The sequence below is a fragment of the Lissotriton helveticus genome, chromosome 3_1, assembly GCF_964261635.1.
Source record: "Lissotriton helveticus chromosome 3_1, aLisHel1.1, whole genome shotgun sequence".
Taxonomy (NCBI): domain Eukaryota; kingdom Metazoa; phylum Chordata; class Amphibia; order Caudata; family Salamandridae; genus Lissotriton; species Lissotriton helveticus.
Genome location: NC_136061.1, coordinates 1,782,347,149 through 1,782,371,430, shown reverse-complemented (window position 1 = coordinate 1,782,371,430; position 24,282 = coordinate 1,782,347,149). Strand labels below are relative to the sequence as shown.

The window sequence follows — 24,282 nt, the reverse complement described above, 5'->3', positions numbered from 1 at the left end:
CATATAGTTACAACCAGAGCCACGTGTGGTAGCAGCATATTACTGACAATGGATTCCAAAGGTTCAAGTGCATGTATGTTAGATACGAGCATGCAACGGTCACCAATATTCTCTTTATGAGTCAATCTACAATCTACTGAAAGACCACCTTGGCACTTTTCCATTTGTCTTTGATCCTCCTGCTTTTCTTCTGGGATTGAGGTATTTGAATTTTCCAAGACCTACTACACCTCGTCCTGTATAACTTTATTGATCTCATCACTGTACCGCTCTGCAGGCCTGTTTGACCAAAATAGGTGTGTGGCACCTCAGTACAACTGTAGAAAGAAGACCGAAGCTGTTGAACGTGCATAGGTGTGATCTTTGCCTTCCTAAACTCCCCTCACTAACAATGGACAACTTATGATCGTGGGGGAGCCGTTCATTGCATGAAGAAGAAAATGTTTAACTGAATACTGGTTATGCTTACTGTGATATTAGTTAATTTTTTAACAATAAAGTATTCAATAAATAAGGCGCACCTTAGCAACTTAACGGACTGCATTGCAAAACTAACTTTGCAAATCTGATGTGAGGAAAATGCATTTTTCATCTTCATGAGGAGACTATGTAAGGAAAACCGACATAGTAGACCCATATCCATGAGTAATTGTTATGCTAGCAATGCTAGCAATACTCCAGCCAACTCACCGTCCAATTGCATCTATTCCTATTGCTAGGTGGAGTTGATATCCTGGAGGTATTAAATAAATAAAGGTATAGGCCTCTCTGGTCCAGTTTTCTTTATAAAATTGCATCTCTAAATGGAGTTTTTCACACGGTCCTGATTAGGATAATTTAAATTGAAAGCAGCCCTACAATTGCCAATGGGCCACAGTTTTTAATGTAGTCTTACAATTCTGACAGCAGTACATATGTACACTAACAAGTTTATTCTAACATTGAATATTGTGCGCAGCAGTGTGGTTTTCTTTAAAAAATGTTGACCAGAGGGGGCGTGGCTTGCGCGCCGCTTCAGCATGGCGGTTTGCGCTTGAGCTCCGTGGCGAGAGGCTCCCGTCCGGCTATTTCTCCGTTCCCCAGCTGCCCCTGTGAGCGGAAACGGCAGCCTTCAGCAGCGGAACATGCAGGGAGCGGGATGACGAGGTTTTCCTGATGTTTTTGTCACCGGCTGCATGATTTCTGTCTCACGCTCCAGAGACGCTCATTCTCCTCACGGACGGCCGCCATTTTCCAGCTCCTGACGCACTTGGCATTTCTCCTCAGGAATGCCGTCTTGGATACATTCTTGCAGCTCGTGGGGGCTGTCCTGGAAGTTTCTGCTCTGATGCCTGCATTTGGTAATATTTTTTCCTTTTTTCTGTTCTTTTCTTGCTACTTGGCTGGCACTTCAATTGGCCTCGCGCTGTTTTCTCTCAGTGCAGTTTATATTATACAAGTGTGGATCTTTTTCGCAAGAACTCTTTGCTGTGCCCTCCTGCTCTACTTGTAGCTATATAACTCATTAGCTACCTGTCTGCCCTGCATATAAGTCCGCCGCTATTCTCTCATTTGCGCCTATTGAGCTCAGTGTGATATATCTCTAGTTTTTGGACATCAGTCTGCGCACTTTTTGTTCTCCTCTTTCATTCAAGTGGTTATTTATTTTTTCTCAGTGGCTACTCCTTCATGGCTGCCAATATGGGTCGTTCCTCGAATAACAAAGACCCTAAGGATGTTGGCACGTCGCTGAAAAGACTTAAGTCGGTGTCTCCTACGCCTGAGTCTGCTCAGTCAGATACTACTTCCACGCTGGACACCATACTGGCACGCCTTAATGAAGTGCATGATATTGCACAGTCAACAAAAACTAATACAGATTTACTGCAAGTGGAGGTGTCTGCTATCAGGAATGACTTTAAAGCCCTCTCTCTTCGTGTTTCGACTACGGAATCACGGATCAGTTCTGCAGAGGATGGTATGCACAAACACTCCAGATCCCTCAACCACTTGGAGCGCTCAATGGCGGCATTGCGCAGAGATCTTACTGAGCAGGAGGATCGTAATCGTAGATCTAATCTACGCATTTTTGGCCTGCCGGAAGATTCAGAGAAATCATCTTCATCTATGATAGAGTTCTTATCTCATTGGATTCCGGACACCTTACAAATCTCATTCCACAGAGAGTTTGAGATAGAAAGAGCACATCGTGTTCCAACGTTTCGGTCTAAATCGGCAACCCAGCCAAGAGCAATCATCTTTAAGCCATTGCGGCATCAGCATACTGAACAGATTCTCTCTCATATGCGCAAAGCTAAACAAGTTATTTGGGATGGACATCGTATCTCAATTTCTCAAGACTTTGCCAGAGATACGGTCATAAGAAGAAAGGGCTTCCTCAATCTTCGAAAACGTCTCTCTGAAATGGGCATTCCCTTTTCGTTTTCTGGTCCATCGAAGTTCCGCATTACTTATAAAGGACGTTCTAGAATTTTCGATGAACCGGCTGACTTATCTACATTCCTGGACAACCAGTTGGAGATAGAGATGGAGATTCAGAAAGCGACTTCGCAGTCTTCTGGTGCCTCGGGCACTTGATCTGTCTTCTTATTTTTTCTGGATGTATTTTCTTGTCTGCCTGGATCTCTTCTCTCTCATGTTGAGCTTATATGTTGGTTTTAACTTCCAAGGCTGTTGATAGACTTTTTCTGACTTTTTCTGTTCTTCTGGTGTCCATAAGGGTTTCTGTTCTCTCCTTCTTTGTTTCTTCTGTTTTTTCTCCGCTTCTATCTATTTCTCTTTTTTCAAAGTTATGTTCTTTCCCTTGTCTGCAGCTCTTCTGGCCTTTACCTTCGGTCATTGTTTATCTCAAGTACTATTTGCGCTCTCTTCTTCCTTTCTTTCCTATCTACTTCCACTTCAGATATCTATTGTTATTATCTACAGTTAGAGTTTGTTCAATTACTATGTCTCTATTTTTCGAATATGCATTTTGATCTTCATGAATTTCTCTACTGTTCATGAGTTACCTCTTGCGTTGGTTGTTTCCAATCAAGTTTTTCTGATAGTATTCATTACTATAGCTGTGTCTTTTGATATTAGACTGCTAACTATAAGTGATTATGCAAGTTTTCTTAGTTACGTTATGCCTATTTACATTATTTAGTTGCTTTGGGTTGCTACTTTTGTCTGTTACCAATCCCTATTTTACTGCTATCAGCTTGATATGTTTTGCTTTAGGTCACTGTTTATTTCAAGTCACTCTTCTCTTTTCTTGACGCTTATATCTTCATAGTTACTTTGTTTCTTCTCATATGTGTCGTTTTCTCTATTTCTTTTATCTTTCTATTTCGCTATCTTTCCTCCTTTCTTACCTATCTATTTCCTCTTCAGAGATATATTGTTTTATATACAGTTATAGTTTGTTCATTAACTATATTTCTATTTTTAGAATATGCATATTGATCGTCATCCATTTATCTATTATTCATGAGTTACCCTATGCTTTTGTTGTTTCTAATCAGTTTTTCTGACAGTATCCATTACTATTGATATGTCTCTTGATTTTAGATTGCTAACTATCTGTGATTATAAAATTTTATTAGTTACATTAAGCTTATTTACATTATCTAGATGTTTTGCGTTGCTACTTGTGTCTGTTCCCAAGTCCTATGTTACTGCTATCAGCTTAATATATTTTGGGGCTAGTGATATCACTTAATTTTCCTCCTGGTGCGGGTCCCTCATTCGCCCTCTTCCACGTTCTCCCTAGTGTGATGGTGGTCTTTTTTAGGCCTCCCCTTCTGCTTCCTCTCTCCTTCCTTTCTTTTTTCTTTTCTTCTTCTCTTCTTTCCTCTTTGTCTTGGATTCCTCACAGGGCTTCTCCCTCAGTGTTTCTTAGGCTTAATGACTGGTTCCTTATTTGTATGCGGTTGCTTCTTTGTTTGTCATCCGTGTCGTCTTTTCTTTATCAATGTGTATTTCCATGCCGGGTTTAAATGTTTTATCCCTTAATGTTAAGGGTTTGAATCATCCAGTAAAGAGGTCGAAAGTCTTAGATTACTGCAAATCTTTTTCTTCTGACCTGGTTCTTTTTCAAGAGACCAAGGTCACAAGTAGAGAGGCGCTGTTTTTGAAGAAGGAATGGGTTTCGGATGTCTGCTGTTCTGATGCCTCTGGCAAACGAAATGGGGTTATTACATTAGTTTCAAGAAATTCTGGTTTATCTATCCTTTCTTCTGAGCATGATTCTGAGGGTCGTTGGCTGTTATCTAAATTGTCGGATGGTCATCATGATCTATACGTGATGAATCTCTATGCTGCCAACGTTGATGATCCGACCTTTTGGAAATCGGTTACCAAAAAATTACATGACACCCCGCACTCTGGCAATCTTATTGTAGGCGGAGATTTTAATCTACCAATGGACCCTCTTCTAGACAGGAACTCTGCATTTAAGTTTCGTCCTCCTAAATCTCACAAACAACTGCTTAATATGTGTTCCTTTACTCATCTTCAGGATGTATGGCGTCTCCATAATCCCACTGGTAGCGATTTTTCTTTCTTCTCTTCGCCTCATTCTTCCTTCTCTCGTATTGATTATCTCCTGGCTTATTCTTCTCTTGTTTCCTCTTCTTCTTCTCCGCTTATACATCCTATTTTGATTTCTGATCATGCTGCGGTCACTTTTACTCTGTCCTCCTTTGCCCCTCAATCGCGCGCTCGTTCATGGAGAATGAATACCGAAATCTTGCAGGATGCTTCTCAGGTTGATGAGTTTTCTAAAGCTATAGATACTTTTTTTCATGAAAATGAAGGCTCTGTCTCCTCCCCAATCGTTCTATGGGATTCCTTTAAATGCACTTTTCGTGGTCAAGTGATTAGATGTATGTCCAAACGGAATTCTGATATTAAACAGGAGCTTCTAGATTTATCATCTCAAATTAAAACTCTGGAAGCCACCTTTAGACAATCTAAGGATTCCTCTTGTTTACAGCTAATAAAACAACTAAAATACAAATATAATACTATTGTTACTAAAAGAGCTCATATTGGTGTACAAGCACAAAAATCTAAGAAGCTGTTGTTAAAAAATCGTGCTGGGAAGATTCTGGCTGCTACATTAAAATGTCAGGATTTCTCTTTTAAGTCCTCGCAAATCTCGTCTATCACTGACCACACGGGTTCTAAAAAGTTCCAAACAGGAGAAATACTTGAAGTTTTTCGGGATTTTTATAGTAAACTGTATACTCCCTCTAATGTTTCCTCTTTTGACCGGTGTCAGGCTTTTTTACATTCGGTCCCGATTCAGTCGGTCTCTGATGATGATCGTACCTCTTTAAATAAGCCTATTTCCCCCGAAGAAATTGTTTCTGCAATTAAAGCTACTCGATCGGGGAAGGCTCCAGGCCCTGATGGTTATCCAATTTTATTTTATAAAACTTTTATCCCTACGATTGTTCCCAAATTACAATCTCTCTTTGACTCTTTTGTTAAGGATGGGTCTGTTTCGGGTACGGCTGCTGAAGCTACCATAGTAGTGATTCCGAAAGAAGGGAAAGATCATTCAGATCCCAAAAACTTCCGTCCTATTTCTCTCCTTAACATGGAAGCTAAGATTTTTGCAAAAATTCTGGCACAAAGATTAGAATCCTTTATCCCTCATCTTGTTCATCCTTCTCAAACTGGTTTTGTGAAAGGTCGTCTTGCGCGAGACAATGTACGCACTTTTTGTCATATTCTCGGTGCTGCCAAAAGATCTCAACTTCCTGCCGCGGCCTTGGCCCTTGATGCGGAAAAGGCCTTCGACAAGGTATTTTGGCCATTTCTTCGTGCTGTTTTATGCGCGCACAACCTTGGCGACTCTTTCATTAATATGATAATGTCCTTATATTCTCAACCTAAAGCTAACATTAGAGTTAATGGCGCTACGTCGTAGTTTTTTAATCTTCGTCAGGGTACTAGACAGGGATGTCCTTTATCCCCACTTTTATTTTTATTATCTATTGATCCTCTTCTTCGATTGATTGAGTTACACCCTGATATTAAAGGTTTTTCTTTCGGGCCTCACTGTATTAAAACTGCTGCATATGCAGATGATGTTCTTATTTTTTCAGACGATATTGCCTTAGCAATTCCTGCTATTTCAAATACCATTTCCCTTTTTTCATCGGTTTCGGGTTATACCTTAAATAAGGATAAGACGGAATTGTTCCCTTTGAATGCCTATTGTTTCCCTTCTCATATCGGTTCAGCGGGCTTTAAGTGGCAGTCTACACACCTAAAATACTTAGGGATTTATTTCTGTTCTACTCTTTATGCCACCACTGCCTATAATGAATCTCAGACTCTCCTTAAAGTCCGTCGTCTTTTGGATACATGGTCTCCGAAACATATTTCATGGTGGGGTCGCCTCCAGACTCTTAAAATGATGATCACGCCGATTGTTAATTTTCTTTCATCTATGCTTCCGGTTAAATTATCAGATTCCTTTTTTCGTGAAATTGATATTCTGACTTCTAAATTTCTGTGGAATGACAGACGTGCTAGAATTGCATACAAATTTTTGCGTCGTCCTTGCGACATGGGGGGTTGCAATTTTCCTGATTGGGAACAATACCAAACTGCCTTTCTGGCCTCTCAAGGTGCTTTATGGTTCTGTCCTCCGTCTCTTCATGTCCCTTCTTGGTTGCTCATAGAACAGGAACTTGCATCCCCTTTGCCTACTGCTTCTTTTTGCACGGCATCTAATTTACATATCCTGTTTTCTCGCTCTATCATTATTGATACAATTGCAGCGGTCAGGAAAATAGACAAGAAGGTGGCAATCCCTTTACATAAAACTAAGTGGTCATCTATCTGGCGGAATTCCAAAATTAAACTCACCATTACTCCTAACCTCATGTCTTATTGGGCAGATAAAGGGGTCTCTCTTGTTAAACATCTGTATGATACTTCTGATGAGCCCTTACCTTTTTCCACCTTGGCTCAACAGCATTCTTTAACAAATCTTGATTTTTATACCTTTCTTAAAATCAAAGTGGCCCTTGCCAAAGTTCGTCTTCATCCTACCTCTGCTACCATATCACTTTTTCATATTTGGATTAAATCTGGTCACGTTGCCTCCAAAATTTATAAATTTCTGTCCTCTGCTTCTCTACCTGCACAGACGGTTACCCAACAAAAATGGTTACATCATTTTGATCCTGCCATCACGGATCATATTTCATCTGAGACTTGGCAATTAATTGGTAAACTTTCTCTTCGTAATAAAATTGCACCATCTGTAATGCAATCTAAGTTTTTCTCTATGAATCTCCTCCATTGGACGCCTGTGCGTCTTCACTCGCTAAGTCTTAAAGATGACAACCTATGCTGGAGTTGTGGTTTGCTGCCAGGTGACTTTCATCATATGTTTTTTGGGTGCTCTTTGCTTCAATCTTTTTGGAACCTAATTCATAAACATCTATCTCTTATTTTTGGTATTGAGTCCCAACTCTCTTTTCCTCTAATTTTACTGGGCCCGCTGGCTGCCCCTACTCCTCTTCCATTGGATCCATTGGAATTACAGTTGTTGGATCTTCTTCTTTCTTATGGCGTGGAAATCCTTCTCGTTGGTTTCCTATCATACATGGTGGGCTTGGGTTTCCTTTTTACGTAGTGCTCACACGTCGGTTGCTCGTGCTCATCTTTCTCCATCTATATCTAGTGGGGTTTGGAAAGCTTTGGATGATTATATGGAGTTGCCCTCCAAAGGGTTGGTTCCTCAGTTTCCTTTTGGTCTGTCTGTCTGAATGTTGTCTTCTAAGTTTCTGGGTTGATTAGTCCTGTGGGTATCCTTTTTCTTTTTCTTCTTTTCTCTCTTTTTCTCTTTTCTCTTTCCTGTCCTCTACTCCCTTTCAGCTTTTCTCTGCTCTCTCTCTTCTTTCCTCTCTTCTTTTATTCTCTTTCCTCCCCTGTCCCCACCTCCACATTTGATAGTGATACGGTTGTTTAGTGCATTGATAGTCGCTTTTATCTAATCGGATTCTATGCTTTATAACAGGCTATTTTTAATTTTCTGTGCATTTACTTTGTTTATTTCTCGAATTTAGCCCCTGATTGTATAGTTCTCTTGCATTAATTGTATCACTTGCATTGTATTTTGTTCCTTCTACTCTTTATCATTACTTTCTAAATAAAATTTTCTTGAACACAAAAAAAAAAAATGTTGACCAGCTTTAATGACTTTAACAACGAGGCAATTAACCAAATGTGAAATGAATAAAGAAAGTGCCTATCAGGAGTCAGTTTCTTCAGCGCTGCGCATTAACAGTGGTATTTATCTTTATGGAGGGCAATAATCAGTGTTAAGTGCTCAGACCAACGAACATAGGTCAAGCCAAAGGACAAGATGTATAATGCAAGAGCTGTTAAGGCACGGAGACCTGAGCAGTCAAGCTATTAGCATCCACCAACCCTAATTTCACATAACACAGGGGAAATCCACGCGACCACTCCTTCTGTCTGCGTTATGTCCACGCCACTGAGCCTGGAATGCAGTGAAACAAGCATTACTCATACCCGGAACTATAATCATTCTGATTGTCCTTGACAGTTTCAGCCTTTCCTAAAGGGTGCGAAACAGGTTTGTGCACATTTTTTCGTTGGCCTCTCGCAATTTCAAGTTTCATGCAATTGTGGATATTACGTCAGCGTGTGAGTGTGCGCTTTTTTTCCCTTCAGGAGCTGGTTCGAGTGGGAAATGCCTCACATATGATATGCATGCTTCACGCAGTAACTGCGTCACAGAAAATACTTTGGGGCTTATTTATGAGCCCTTGCGTTACTTTTATGGAGAAGTGTGGCTCAAATGGTTAGAGTGGCAGACCCTGATGCAGAGGTCTGGTCCGGGACCAGGGTTCAATACCCACCTCGGTGGGTCTTGGGCTCAATTTCCTCAGACCTGATAATTCTCGCCTCGGTGCCTATTCTAATCATGGGTCCCACTCGGTGACTCTGGGCAATAGCTTGCTTAATCCCCACAACGGCCGCAAAAGCGCTGGGATGCCTGGTTTTACCCTGGGGGTGCCCAGGGGTGGACACTCACACGGAAAACCAGGAAGGGTTCCTAAGCGGTATACGTACAGCGCCGGGACACTACCTTCGGGAAGTAGCTGTGCGCTCTATAAATATCGGTACATTTTGCGCCGCTGGTGCGTCACTTTTTGTGGCGCACCAGCGGCGTAAAAAATGCACCATGTTGGGTCATATTTACAAAGTGATGCATCTAGGTAGATGCGTCACTTTGTAAACCCCTGCGCCACATTATACCTGCACCAGGTATAATGTATGCGGGGGGGGGGCGTTCTGACGTAAGTAAGCCTCGTAGAAGTGACGCAGTGAAATCTATGAGATTTCACTGCGTCACTTCTAGGATGCAAATGCGTCAATAGCTTGGCTTAAGACTGAAGCAGGCACATTTAACATGGGACTTTCCCATGTGAAATGAGTCATTGCTGGAGTTGCCTCACTTTTGTGACACACTCCAGCAATGCGTCATTTTTGGGCCTACAGATATGTCAGAAATACTGACGCATCAGTAACTCCTTGCGACATGATACGTCATACTGTAAATATGACGCATCCAGCATGTCGCAAGGAGGGCGCAATGAAAAGTGACGCATCGCTGTTTTCACTCAGCGATGAGTCACTTTTCATAAATGAGGCCCTTTCTCCTCAAAACAGACCCCTTGCCCATGTCTCACATGGCTTTTTTTTTATTAGACTCATGCCCACACGTTCAATTTTTACTCAAAATAACCTGAAGTGTACCTCTCAAAACGTACATGCAATTTCATGTAATCTTCTCAAAAGTTCACATCATTTCTAAAAATAGGTGCTTTCAATCTATTAATGCTGACGTAAGTCTCTAAAACAAGCAGAGATAAATTGACCCGAGGCATAGTTTTAGGATTTCAGTATTCTCCCCAATGATGTGCGATATAAGGTATTACACCCAAACATGATTCAAATTAATATAGGAAGAGCGAGAGTCCCCTTTGAAAGACCTCTACAGCGAACAGTGCTCAAAATTAAAAGACTACCAAAGTGAGTGTAACTGAAATAGAAACAGTGAAATAAAAACGGGGCCCAAGTGATGAGATTCACATAAAGCACATCCTTCTGTCTTTATATAGTGAAGCCCTTACATTGCAATTATAACTGCGTCTCTCTGTGGGGCAGATTTACAAGCCCATTGAGTCATTTTTACGCCACCTTTGCATCACTTTTTGTTACGCGCTGGTGGCTTAAAAATGTGGCCCATTTACAACGTGATGCATCTAGGGAGATGTGTCACTTTGTAAAGCCCTGCGTCACATTATACCTGTGTCAGGTATAATGTACGCAGGGTGAGCATTCCCACGCAGGAAAGCCTTGTAAAAGTGACGCAGTGAAATCTACAACATTTCACTGCACAACTTCTAGGACGCCACGGCGTCAAAACCTTACGCCTGCTTGAAGCAGGTTTGAGAAGTGACACAGCACAATAAGGATAGGCCTCAACATGCATTGCTGGAGTTGCGTCACGCTTGTGACACAACTCCAGCAATGCGTGACTTTTGCACCAACAGATGTGTCAGAATATCTGACACACCTATCAATCCTTGCGCCAGGGTGCGCCGTATTGTAAATAGGTTGCATTCATGGTGGCGCAAGGGTTTCTCAGGGTGGCATAGGGAAAGTTACGCATTTCTACAGATGCGTCACTGTCTCGTAAATCTGCCCCTGTGTTTTTTTCACGAATAAGGTTTTACTATATATAGACTCTGCTTCCATCAACAGGCACCGAAAAAAAATAATCAAAGTCTTCCAGATCCATGTTTAGGCAATAAGTGAGATACAGGTCCGTGTACAATCTTTGTGAAATTCAGGGAAAATCTTGTAACTCCCCAAAGCTACGACGTTTTATGTTTTCCCCGATGCTTGCACGAATATGGCTAACTTTGCAACAACTTACGTTTCAAAAGGTCAACTGGGAGAGAAGAAAAATGCTTACATTTGCTATTGTGCAGAGAAGCACTAGGCAAAAGGTAAACCTTTATTTTCCATCTTGGTTGGGTTTGATCAGAGATAAACTTGACTGACAAACACGGTAAAAAAAACACATGGCAAAAGTGGCAATGCGCAGAAAAGTTTACTCCAGTGACAGAGAACATAAACAGGGAAACCGTTTAAATTAAGTGAGAAGACAGTGTTAATGTCTAAAAAAGTGATGGACATAATGGAGACCTCAAGTAAATAAGTAATTAGGCAGTGGCGGCTCCACGAGGGTGTGCTGCGGGGCGGTGGGTGGCAGGGGGGATAGTAAACTCCGCATACGGCCGAACCGAGTTAAGTACATAAATAAATAAATAAAACAAATTACATTGCACGTGCTATGTAATTCATTTTATTTATTTTTGTACTTAACTCGGTTCAGAAATTGACCCCACATATCATAATCAGGCCATTCCATTTTACAGGCAATGCCTTTGGAAAATACAGAAAACACTGCTATGTTTACACATATGGCAACCAAAGCTTGCTTTCCTATTGTGTGATATACAACATAAGTTCAACTACATGAAAGTGCATACGTTTAAATGCCTCCTTTTTATCATTTATAAACTTGATGGCTATGTGTTTTATTCAGATTACACTGACTGTTTTCATTATACTTAATCGAAATGTTCAGTTTTATATTAAGTTGCAATATCTTGTGAGAGTGGCAAAGTAGGCACTTTTAGTGAAAAATAGAGGCTGATGGCCACACTGGCCTTTTGTGTTGGTTGATGGCATTTGTTTGCATCCCAAATATATGTCAAAGAAGAAATGTGTGCCAAAGTCATATAAAGAAAATTAAATTGTGTAATTGCTCAGCAAGACATGAGATGATCAAGGCAACAGGCTGGAGTTCATCATTCACATCAGATAGTTCTGAACAGGTTCTTCTTCAAGGTAGTAGAAGGACTTCCAAGCAAGGCAGTCTTTGACAGGTATCTGCAGCATCCATGGTCCAGCGCCTAGCAACAAAACACATCCTTAGTCAGACTCAAGTACAAAGGACATTCATTATAGATTTACAAGGGCTATGAGGTGAACTGTATACAGTGAAAATGCAGACAACAAAAACAGACTATAACAAAGGAGCGTGAGTAAAGAAGCCTGCAAAAAATATATCGACCATTGAAGAGCTATGAATCATCAACAATATCTGAATGGAATCAAACATTCGTCCCTAAATATGACAGATAGCCCTCGAGCAACAACAACATTCAATTAAGTTCTACAACAAGACGAAGTTCCTTCGGCTGAGTACGGGTATTTTGAGCAGGTAAGTTTTTGGGGAAAATGAAAATATATTGCTGATATTCTGGGGCTAGAAATCATTGCATGGTCGATATTTTGTAGATTATACGACTAAACTTGGCACATTGCAATTGTATCACCAATATTTTAGGGGGAGGATATTATGGCATGGTTAACATTTTTGCGATTCAATGTTATAAGGCTGATATTTTCAGGTAGATTTTGTGTGGTTGGTATTTTTATTTTTGGGCGTTACTGCATGGACGACATTTTTGTAAACTGATTATCTGTTTGGTTTTTGCAGGTAGATATAGGTTGGATATTTTTTGGAGTAGATATTATTGTAATTATAAAATGTTGTTGATGCTTATCATATGGCTGATAACTGTAGTCAGATAATTTTGGGTGGTCTATATTTTTGCAGTGTACATGTTGCATTTCCTTCTTCAGGTCATACAGCAATTCCTAATAAATCGGACTGGAATTCGTAAAGTTTGCTAGTATATGCACACTACATGTATACACGCCAGCAACACAAAAAAACACAAGTAAATAATATTCTATTGTTACTGTAGTCTTCACACTAAGACAACACACCTGACTGACAGTGTTTTCATCTTTTGCGTTACATGGAAAATCCCTGTCTTTAATTTATCTCAGGAGAATATTCGCGCGTTTATGTATTTCTATGTCCACTTACTAAAAGATGACAGTGAAAGGGAAGTTGTGCAAAACATATAACAAACAGAAACTAAGGGTGTCATTCAGGCGTAGAGAGGTATAACAAAAGAGTCCCCAGTGTCCCTGCTTGGAAGCCCTTTGATTGTACAAACTAAGAAAGTCTAAATATATGATCACAGGAGCTGAATCCAAGTGACATTTTCAGAAAAAAGCATGAATTATATAAATATGTTCGATGTAGGCCAATTGTAAACAAATCTGTCTTATGTGGATTTTCTGAAAACCTCAGTCAACAATGAATAACTGAATGACATAATTTTAAAAAGTGCACAGCTACCCTACAGAGTGTCCAGTCACTAGGACCAACCATAGACTGACCGCCCTAGTCTTCAGCAAAACAATGGGTTAGTATAGACTTTCTAAATTGTGATTTCTGAGAAATAGGCCAAAGGGCAGGTGGAAGAAGATCTAATTGCTTGCTTGTGAGCACTAAGCAGGAGCTGCCAACACTCCTTTCCACCCAGAATCAAGGCACTGTTACCAATAAGGCTAATGTAGAGCAGAGGGTGAGTGTAGGATGGTAGTGCTAGATCGTGTTACTCAAGTACTGTGGACCCGATTATAAAAATCCCGGTGCATGCGGATAACAGCCTTAAAAATAACCCTTTTCTTTACTGGGAGACAGCGTAGTCCCTGAGGCGTGGTGTGATGTGGTTTCTGTGTTGGAGGTTGAGGATGAGTCGAGCTGATGAGTTCTAAACGGTTTATAGTCTTCTAGTGTGTTGCTTGGTGATCCTGGCATAGAGTGTTCCTATAGTTCAACTTGCATAGTGGATTTTGCTCTACCTGAACTTTTTGTTATCCATCCGTCAGGAATACCTGGAGATAGGATGTCACAGTAATCCAGTCTGGCGGTTTCATTGCGTGAACAACTGTCCTTTATGCTACCTGAGGGAGGAGGTCCTAGGACTTCCTAACAGTACGCAGCAAAAAGAAACAAGTTCCAACCATAGACAGAATCTAGTGGAGGATGGAGAGCTTATCATCAATTATCAGACCCAGGTTCTTTGCAAAAATTGCTTCAAATCGTGTAGTCGTCCAGTGTAGTGTCGGAATGGCGTAGAGAGGAAGGGCATAGAATCAAGTGGTGTACAATTCTACAGCAAAGGGTGGAGTGGCTTACAGTGGAGTGGTGTACAGTGGAGTGACATCCCATGGAGTGCCACACAGTGGAATAGCGTAGAGCATGGGTACTCACAAACATTTTCCATGGGGCAGCTGAGGTTCTACATTTGTCTTCAATTTGTGTTTCCTTTACACAGGCTGCTCTATTCATGAAGATCTTGTATGTCCATATTAGGTATTAGCATGCTTGCAAAAGCTAGGACTACCCCTTTCTTTTGTGCTGAGTTTGTAACCCTAAGCATATTTCAGCTTCTGTGCCAAGTTCTTTGTATTAGTGAGACCCCTGAGATTGAAGACTGAAGTTCTTCAAATGGCGCAGCCAATGTGGGCTTCATCAGAGAAGTGACTTTCTGAAGGAGTGATCTTGTCAGGAGACTGAAATCTACTGAGGAGGACATGACAGGATTCTACTACGAAAGTACTCTGTGCATGGAGATTCTGGGGACTCCTTGTCTCAGCAGCCCAGTATATTTCTGATCTTCCTGATTTCCTCCACATGATGTCACTCCTGAATGAGAACCTTTTTGGCGTGAGTATTCTAAAAAAGGACCGTTAGGTCATTTAGAACTTGGCAGTTAGAATTTGGACAACCTTTTGATTGGTAAAAGTAAGGTAGTTTAGTAACGCTTACTGTAGCTTTGGAATTTTGTAATTTGTGTTGGCCAACTTTTGGTTTGTATGGATTTGATATGCAAATTGCAATTTATGTAATGAGGAGATTTTTCTCTATTTCGTTTTGTTGAACGGTGCACGTACGAAAAGTACATTAAGCACTACTTTGATTATAATATTGTATATTCTGCAATATTTTTGGCATGCCTGTTTCAAGCTCACATAGAAGAATGTGTTGCTTTATTTGGAAGGTACCATAGTGTGATGTGCAATTTTATGAATGAAGATATGCAGAGCGATTTTTGGTGTTCTGCTAGCCAAATCTAGTGAATTGAGTGTATGTTTGCTTCTTGGACACACATCAGTCTGTTGGGCTGTTTTTGCAGTCTTTTGGAACACAATTGAGATGCGCTTCTTGTAAATATGACTTACAACTAGTATTTACAAATGGTTTGGTTTAAGTACAGTCTGTGGGCTGTCCTTTGTTTCTGTTCTGAGTATTGGTTTGTGGGTTAAATGTGTGTTTAAATGTCTATGTGGTTTTCCATTAGTGCAATTTCTGTAAGTGAATAGTGATGGCGCTATTCACGAAATAAATGGCTAAAGCGCGCCGTATTGTGTGTCCTGAGTGTTTGACCCCTTTCTGTTTATGTCTGAAATGAGCTCAATGTCTGTTCGTGGTTTTTCTTGATGTTTTCAGTCTATTAAGCAAAATGTCTAAATGATTAAAAACAAAAATTTAAATTCACATTCACTAGGAATAAAAAGCCCCCAAAAACGAAATTGGGTGTTTTGCGAAAAAATAAATAAACTTACAGTATTTTCCTTAGATACATTGTATTAGATATTAACAGGCAAACACTTCAGCTGAAGTAAATTTTTGCTGAATTCAAACGCATATTATAGAATTAATATGTTTTAGTTTTAAATAGATTGCCACCGTGCTCATGTTACAAACATTGAGAGACAAGCTAAATAAACAGGAATATTTACCAATCTCAGGACTTCGCCCTCAGTTGCACGGGTGAATCTTTGCATTTCAGAATGTTGTTTTAAAAAAAGGTTCCAAAACTAAGGTTCATTATTTTGTATTATAGGAAGACATTTCAATTGAGGGTTTTCCTCTCTTTAAGCATTTCTCTAAGCATATTCTTGGCTCTGCTGCTAAATAATAATCAACCCATATAATGAAGAATCATTTAAAAAAAAAAAAGAAACAGTAACAGATGCTGAAACAAGATAAGGCATGTGCAAGGAAACTAAAAAGTTAACGATGTCTTGAACATTGATTGGAAATCTTAGATAAAGATCAATCGGGGAAATTGGCTTTGCGAGGTCAGTTTCGGGTGGGGAGGTCAGTTTCTTACAGTTCATTTCAGAGTAAACCTGGTTAATGTGTAAATGAACTGGGGAGGCAAGGCCACCTTGTTCACCAGGCTACCTTTGCAGGCCTACGTGGCACAGAGCAAAAAAAAAAAGAAGAAAATGAAGTCAGATTCGAGGAATTACAGAACCTTAATATGTGGAATTATCAAAAATGATTGGGTTTATTAAAAATAATGATTAATTAAGGAAATAATTATTAAAAATAAGTGCTACAAAATTCGTTTTTTACTATTCATGAAGCTTAATACTTATACTGTGACCTCCTAGCATTATAATTTAATTTAAGTTATGTTATACTGCATAATGAGGAAATTAGCATATAGAATTTCACTTGGCGCAGGCGTGAAAAACTCATTTTTCTCAGGATTTGCATGGGATATGTCTAATGTCCAATCTCTGCAATTTGTAAAGAACATTCTGATGATGATTAATATGTCACTAAACCAAAATAAGCACCAATATTGCCACAATGCTTGTATGATGGATCTAGCTTGATCGCTCGAATTACCGACTTAAACAGTAACTCTCAGGAGATCTCTTTGTCCGGAATCAATCCAACAATTTTTATTAATTATGCATCAATAATCTCATGTAAATGAGCAATTTTTTCTTTTTGAAAACGAACAACACAAATATCAGCTCCACATCATGTAATAAAGTACAATTATTTACAATACAAACAGACGATTTGGAACAAGCTACAACCTTTCAATCTAACACTCATACATCACAAGACATAGAAAAACATACAAATACTAGTTTACAATTATACAATAATATTTACAAATTCCTGAATTGTCGAGAAAAGCATTGGAAGCAACAAATAAACAATTATTGAGCTTTTTGTTAAATCAACACGATCTTCCTAATGCTGGGTAGAGGGGTCTACGCGTTTCGATAACCCCTTATTGTGGGGAAATCTCGTCAGGACCAAATGCCTGTGGATGGAGAACAAGAATAAATCAACCAAAGGGTAGAAAAACCAAGTCTCCGACACTTCAGTGGGGGGCGGGGGGCTAGTCCTACCTTTTAAGTGCACGGGTATTCTCTTGCTTGGAGAAACTGAAAACAGAAATAGACCATCTTTTAGACTCTCATTAGGGGGAGCTATTACACTCTGCACATACTCACACTCTTACGTGAGATACTCACAAAATGCATGCCGCGTGTTCAGGCGGGATCCAAGTTAGTTCGGAAGTGGTGGAGGCAGTGATCTATAAAATTAGAGGTATTTGTGTAAGACACGGGCGTGTGTGCGCTTGCTCTAAAGACTAATGCTGGGAGGGGGGTCTCTTACTTGTTGACAGCGTGTGCGTCGGTCAGCTTCTGTTTACCGGGACTGTCTTCTATTAATATTGTTCTGAAACAGAGGGGAATTCTCAGTCACACTTCTGCCTGGGTGGCTCGTAGTTTAAATCTAATGGCGCGCAGTGCGGATGAAACATACCTGAATGTTTGGAAAGAAGCGAATCGGGGGTTCACGCTCTTCGGTCTCTAGCAACAAATGCAAGGGCCGGTCCCATCCAGTCGATAGTGCTGGTCTCGTGTGTGTTAGATGTACCTACTTCCTGGTTCCGAGGATTGTGGGGATTGTGGTTTGTTAGTCGTTGTCATGGAGACGGGGTGCAGTTGAACCAAGCCGGCGCGCAGCCGACCTCATAGTTGACAGCAGAGGCAGCGGACCTCTTCGGGCTCTCTGAAACCTCCGCGGGAGGTATTTACAAGCGATCAGTATTTATACAACATCGTCCCGGGGACGGGGTGGAGTGGTGACGGGCCGGCACGCTTACGACCACGTAATGTCCCACGGGCCGTTTGTGGCTCAGTATCTATTCATAGCGGGGTGTTTATAAGCGATAAATCTCTGAAAGTTCATTCAGACCGCATATCGCGGTGTTGAATTTCACAATGAGCATGGCCTCATTACGAGATAACTTTTCTTCGATGTCGCCTCCTCTGGAGTCTTTATCCACTTTGGAAATGACTGTCCATTTGAGGTCGTCCAACGTGTGGTCGTGATTTGTCCAATGATTCACTAGAGGGGCAGTTGTGATCTTCTTCTTTATCCGGGATTTGTGCTGTGTGATGCGGCATCTGACCTCCTGGCTTGTTTTTCCGATATACAGCATATCACAGGGGCACTTTATGCCATAAATGACATATCGTGACTTACAATTTGTAAATTTTGCATGTTTCCAAAATTGTTGCTTGTGTTGAAACAAGCTCCCTTCTTCAGTGCTAGAGCAGCAGATGCAGGATCCACATTTATGGTGTCCCTGGATCGGTGGTAGGCCTAGCATCGTACCTATTGTTGGTACAGTCTTCTTTATTGCTGCGCGCACCAAATGGTTGGCAATGCTCTGGTCTTTCTTGAATGCAAACAGTGGCTTCTCTTTCAATGATGCATCGATATTCTCAACCAAATGCCAATTTTGTAGGATGGTTTTTTTGAGAAGGTTGGAGTTAGGGCAGAATGTGGAGACGCATACTATCCTATTGAGTGTTGGTTTCTCTTTTTTCACTAAGAGTGTATCACGAGGAATCCACCACACTCTCTTCATTGTTCTTCTCAATAATTTCCTGGGATAGCCTCTTAACGTTAGATTGTCTGTCAGATTGGTAGCGTGAAACATATATTCATCCTTAAAATGGCAGTTTCTTTTAATCCGTAAGTATTGCCCAAATGGGAGGTTCTCTTTTAAATTCCGCGGGTGGTTGCTGTTGAAATGTAAAGCCTTATTTCTGTCTGTCTGTTTTTTAAATAATGTCGTCACCAGCCCTTCGTCTGTTGGATAAACTTCTACATCAAGGAACGGCATTTTGATTTTTGAAAAACTCATACTGAATTTAATTTCTTCCGTTCTTGAGTTCAGCCACTCGTGAAATTTTTTGAGATCTTCTTCAGTCCCTTTCCATGTCAAGAAGACATCGTCGATATATCGACTCCAGCTAGTAATTTGTTCCGCGAATGGATTTGACTGATAAACAAATTTTTCTTCGTAGGGCCATAAAAAGTACGGCCAATTCTGGGGCGAAGGGACAACCCATGGCTACTCCGCTTGTCTGGTAAAAAAATTCCCCATTGAAGTTAAAGTAGTTCTTTTTTAATGCCAATGTCGCTAACTGAATGATAAAGTCCGTTGGTACTCTTATTGGTCTAGGTCTTTGGTCCAAGAAGAATTGAATTGCGTCCAGACCGTCATTCTGAGGAATCTGGGTGTACAATGAACAGACATCCATTGTAACTAAGAAATCTTCATTTTGTTCGAAGTGAATGGTGGGAAGTTTATTAATAAAATCAGTGGTATCACGGAGAAATGATTTTACTTCGGGCATAAAAGGTTTCAAAAAGAAATCCACGAACTTGGACACCGGTTCCAACAGTGACTCACAATCCGGAGTAAGAGACCCCCCTCCCAGCATTAGTCTTTAGAGCAAGCGCACACACGTCCGTGTCTTACACAAATACCTCTAATTTTATAGATCACTGCCTCCACCACTTCCGAACTAACTTGGATCCCGCCTGAACACGCGGCATGCATTTTGTGAGTATCTCACGTAAGAGTGTGAGTATGTGCAGAGTGTAATAGCTCCCCCTAATGAGAGTCTAAAAGATGGTCTATTTCTGTTTTCAGTTTCTCCAAGCAAGAGAATACCCGTGCACTTAAAAGGTAGGACTAGCCCCCCGCCCCCCACTGAAGTGTCGGAGACTTGGTTTTTCTACCCTTTGGTTGATTTATTCTTGTTCTCCATCCACAGGCATTTGGTCCTGACGAGATTTCCCCACAATAAGGGGTTATCGAAACGCGTAGACCCCTCTACCCAGCATTAGGAAGATCGTGTTGATTTAACAAAAAGCTCAATAATTGTTTATTTGTTGCTTCCAATGCTTTTCTCGACAATTCAGGAATTTGTAAATATTATTGTATAATTGTAAACTAGTATTTGTATGTTTTTCTATGTCTTGTGATGTATGAGTGTTAGATTGAAAGGTTGTAGCTTGTTCCAAATCGTCTGTTTGTATTGTAAATAATTGTACTTTATTACATGATGTGGAGCTGATATTTGTGTTGTTCGTTTTCAAAAAGAAAAAATTGCTCATTTACATGAGATTATTGATGCATAATTAATAAAAATTGTTGGATTGATTCCGGACAAAGAGATCTCCTGAGAGTTACTGTTTAAGTCGGTAATTCGAGCGATCAAGCTAGATCCATCATACAAGCATTGTGGCAATATTGGTGCTTATTTTGGTTTAGTGATTATATTTGAGGCTTGTCCTTATTGCCAGTGAGCCCAGACCCTGTCTTGGTACCGATGATTAATATGTATCACAATTATAGGATATTTATTTTTAAGCACCCCAAATATCAAAGTTGACTTTGGGTAAAATGTGGGCATTCTTGCCATTTTCAATAGCTTTAAAGTGCTATAGGTTTCAGTAAATGCATACATTTGGGTATAATACAGATTTGCAGGTTGTTCCCATTTGGGTTTGCTTTTAAATGGCTTAGTGAGCCAATGTGCCCGGTGCAGAGGTTTGAGTTTAATATCAGGGTGGAAGGTTTTAACTTTGGCTGAACCTAACTGAGACCTTCATCCATTTAAGGTTGATGAAATGAGTACCATTGCAAACAAGCATTTGTTCTCAAAACTGGTATGTGTGTTATTATGTTCTGCAAATTATTCACAGTAACTGTTCTAATAATCTAAGTATAGAAATAAATTGTAGCCCCTAACAGGAGTAATATATGTATCATGTGTTTTTAAATAGGGTTGGTTATTGCAGGTTAGAAAGAGTTGGGAAGGTTTTTGTCTTTTTCAGCCTTGGGGTGAGGAAGAGGGAGAGGGCTGAGGAGCCCGCAAGGCAGATTTTTACCTTAAGGTCAGTGAGGTGGGAGTTAGGAGTAAGTGTAAACAGATGGAGAAATCATTGTTTGGAAAAGCAGGGCCTCAAAGGGTGTTGGCGCACGTGTCAGAAGTGACACAGTAGAGTGTATTGACAGCCGATCACAACTGACTAGTGACCAGCTGTCAAAAGGAGGGTAAGGAAAGTAAAAGAAAGTGTGAGGAAAGTAAAAGAAAGTGCGTAAAAGAGAGTGTCATTTTGATTTTAAGCCTGACAAATTAAGCAGGCCTGAATATTGGGTTTTGGGCTGCAGGTTCACAGTGCATAAAGTGCATACAATGGTGTTGTGTGTCACCGCTTATTTACATATGCTATTGTACTTTGTCTATGCTTTTTGTGCTTGATATACAGCGCGTATATCTGATGGCTTGGCATGTGTGTGTTTTTTTAATTATTTTATGCATGTTTTTGTTTTATGTTGCTGCTTTAGATACTATTACAAGTTCACCTGTGTTGTGAAGGGTTCTACATGATGATGTATATCGCTGCACAACAGTTGGGTGAATTTGTGCTGATACTAAATTTCACAGATATGATTTTTCATGCTGTAAACAAGAGAGACAACACTTCACCAGTGTATGTCAAATTTGGCTATATAGTATTGAAGTAAAATAAAAGAGATATACAGGATCAAAGTGTGTCACCTGCAATTAGTCACGATACTGTCCTCTTCCCTTAAGGAACAGGCAGCCCAAGATTTATGTTTCCTTGATTGGACCTAAGGATGAAATTATAGATTTGTGGCTCTTGCTAAAGGTGACCTAAACTTTTCATTTTTTTCCCTGAAAAAGGAACTGGAACAATAGCTGAGATTACCGTATATGGTGTAGCGGCCAGCGGTAGAGATAACATTTGTGTACTATTTTGACTTTTGTGCATCACCCATACTCTTGGTATTATGTCACAAACTTGACTATCACCCGAGTAATTTTTTTTGTTCTTCCTATAGATTTTCTTTTGCCGCTTCTCCCCTGACTGATGTTGCGTTGTGCCTAGTTATTGGTGATTTTAGCTGTATCCTACTCACATTTCCCTTTTCCGTATTCTTTTCACCAGTCAGCTCATTTATTCCTTTTGTATGACCAGACTGGTTTTCACGAATTTTCTTTAGGCCTACTTTGATGTTTTCCAGTCTGACTGTCAGGGTATTGATGGACTGGTTAACTGACTCAATACTATAGTAAGACAAGTTTTCCACCTCAATAGGAGACACCTTACGTTTTTTGAATATGACAAATTCAATGCCTATTCTAATTTGGTTTTTAGTTCCTTTTTTCTGCTGCTTTAATTTTTGGTGGATCAGATATGTTCTAAATGATGGAAATACCAGGACTCTCTAGTTCTTGTTTTTTTGTTTCCACATTTTGATCATTAGCTTTTGTATTGCATAGTCCACCTGATGCACAATTATTAAAGGGAGGTATCTACATGTCCCTGATAATATGTATTATACGATTTCTCTTTTGAGGTGTTGTAGATAAGGAATTTAGGAACACCTAAATGTAATTATTGAGAAAAAAAATGTGTTTACCTCATTAGACGATGCCACCATATGTGAGGACATCAATTCAGATAGAATTCCCATGTCGCTATCTACCCTTAGATGGTAGAGGATATGCTCTCACATGGAAACCAATTGAAGAGGCTAGAGGCACTGTTTTGCCTACTGCCTTTGTCTTTGTATTGCCTTTGAGAATGATAGTGTATTCTAGACCAGAAATGTCCCATGACGTATGGCCACTCCTTTAAAGATTGCAGGCCACCTGCTTGCAGTCCCTGTGTTATACAATGAACTGTTTTTGTACTTAATTGAAGGAAACTAACAACTGTGTCACATTTCCTACGTCACTAGGTTCTGCGGGATTAAGTCATAATAACCTGCGGAACTCACCCACAATCCCATCAGTGACAGCTATAGATGAAAAGTCCCAGCACCCAGAAAAGTAGCAAGACTGGACAGCGATCACCAGCATGCCATCAGTGGTATCTCCAAAATATTGTGCTTGCTTCATCAGAAGGCGTTGAACATCAGAAAAGAAGGAGGAGCTGGTTTTGCCACAGAACCAGTTTCAGTGCAAAAGAGAAGGATCTCTGCTGTTTTGAGGCTTCAGTTTTCCACCTGTCATGTGCTGGTAACCTCTGACAGTGTGCAGTCCCTTGAGCCCCTGGGCCTGAGTTTTTGGCCACACACCCCCTTTTCTTTGCTCCAACGGGAAGGCAGTGCACCGGAGGATCCAAGATTGGCAAAAGGCACTACATTGTGGTACCTATGATTAAATGAAAGAGCAGCCCGATCATCCTCTGACACTGAATAGAGAGTGTTGCAGCCTGAAAGTGTTGCTGAGTGTGAAAGTCTGTTGCTCTTTCCCGATTAATAGTACTTGGGTCTGCATGAGATGATCTGTGCCCATGACTAACGAAGAGCACAATATCTGTAGTGCCTGCAGCACAGGAAATATATTGGTGCACTGCATTGAGACATTGAGACTTTTAAATGAGCTGTGAGTGTTTGCCAGGAGGGCACTCCAACGGATACTGAGAAGCACCAGTTTCATGTAAGGCCTGAATGAAGAGGGCCATGCGGAAGAAAACAACAGAAGCAGATTTGATGGACAATAGAAGCCTGCCATAGAGGCTTGGACGGAGTCTGGGTATTTCCCGTGCGATTGGATTGGATTGGATTGGTTGGATTGGAGTGGTTTTTATAGAGCGCGATAGTTACCCGCAGGCGTCCTAGCGCTGGGAATAGAATGGGTGTTTGGAGACTGATTCTTATTGTTTTACTGGCATTGTCAATAGTCGCTGAAATAACTAGGAGCCCTGAAAATCTTTGCAAAATAATTTTAGGATTTGCTTTTGCCTAGGGTTGTGAAAAAAAATGATAAACATGTTTGTAATAGTGGTCATTACTTTCTTCTGCTATCTAAATGTTAAATGCTTTGTTCTCTTTGTATTCCTGCTGATAGCTTACATATTCTTGTTTTTATAAAAATGAGTAGAATGGTCACCTAGAAATGAATTAGGATTTGCCTGTGTAATGGCAAAAGGAGGGTCTGAGGTTCTTTAATTTTGACTCCATCTTACATTTGTCGTCAATTTGTGTTGCCTTTACACAGGCTGCTCTATTCATGAAGTGTCTCTGCCCTTTGGACTGCAACGTGTTAAAAACCCCCTCTGTTCTTGTTTTGAAAACCAATCTC

At 40.4% G+C, this 24,282-nt stretch overlaps 1 protein-coding gene across 1 annotated transcript in view; it reads right to left on the bottom strand.

Annotated features, from left to right (window-relative positions):
- Window positions 1-11,668: 11,668 nt before the first annotated feature.
- The window catches only part of LOC144825145 (uromodulin-like), a 135,440-nt gene continuing 122,826 nt past the window's right edge, over window positions 11,669-24,282 (bottom strand). The window contains exon 8 of the mRNA XM_078684014.1: window positions 11,669-12,023. The gene's annotated coding sequence lies outside the window, so the exon portion shown is untranslated. The remainder of the gene's footprint in view (window positions 12,024-24,282) is intronic.